General features: G+C 45.0%; 1 non-coding gene across 1 annotated transcript; it reads right to left on the bottom strand.

Annotated features, from left to right (window-relative positions):
* Positions 1-539: 539 nt before the first annotated feature.
* Trnad-guc (transfer RNA aspartic acid (anticodon GUC)) lies at positions 540-614 on the bottom strand. The gene has a single exon. It is a non-coding gene; the product is annotated as a tRNA-Asp (tRNA).
* Between the last annotated feature and the right edge of the window lie 255 nt (positions 615-869).

Raw genomic sequence — 869 nt, 5'->3', positions numbered from 1 at the left:
CCTTCGAGGTGATTCATAATTTTTGAATGCAGTATATGCTCCAAAACCGTACTTCAAACCGACATCAATATATAGGTCTGTAGTTCGATGGGTTATTCCTACTACCCTTCTTAAATACTGGTGCGAGCTGCGCTGTTTTCCAATCTGTAGGTACAGATCCATCGGTGAGCGAGCGGTTGTATGTGATTGTTAAGTAAGGAGCTATTATATCAGCGTAATCTAAAAGGAACCTAATCGGTATACAATCTGGACCTGAAGACTTGCCGTATCAAGCGATTTGAGTGTTTTCGCAACCCCTAAGATATCTACTTCTAAGAAACTCATGCCAGCAGCTGTTCGTGTTTAAAATTCTGGAATATTCCATTCGTCTTCCCTGGTAAAATAAAATGTCGTGTGAAGAGGGCCTCCCGTCGGGTAGACCGTTCGTCTGGTGCAAGTCTTTCGATTTGACTCCACTTCGTCGACTTGCACGTCGATGAGGATGAAATGATGATGATTAGGACAACACAACACACAGTCCCTGAGCGGAAAAGAATCTCCGACCCAGCCGGGAATCGAACCCGGGCCCTTTGGATTGACAGTCCATCACGTTGACCACTCAGCTACTCGGGACCGAAAGAATTTCAGAAAACTGCGTTCAATAACTTCGCTTTAAGGGCACAGTCGTCGGTAACAGTACCATCGGCACTGTGCAGCGAAGGTACTGACAGCGTCTTGCCGCTTGTGTATTTTACATACGACCACAATTTCTTCCGATTTTCTACCAAATTTCGAAACAATGTTTCGTTGCGGAACCTATTAAAGGCATCCCGCATTGAAGTCCGTGCCAAATTTCACGCGTCTGTAAAATTTAGCCCATCTTCGGGATT

This window comes from Schistocerca gregaria, chromosome 7 (genome assembly GCF_023897955.1).
Source record: "Schistocerca gregaria isolate iqSchGreg1 chromosome 7, iqSchGreg1.2, whole genome shotgun sequence".
Lineage (NCBI taxonomy): Eukaryota > Metazoa > Arthropoda > Insecta > Orthoptera > Acrididae > Schistocerca > Schistocerca gregaria.
This window is presented reverse-complemented; position numbering and strand designations above follow the sequence as displayed.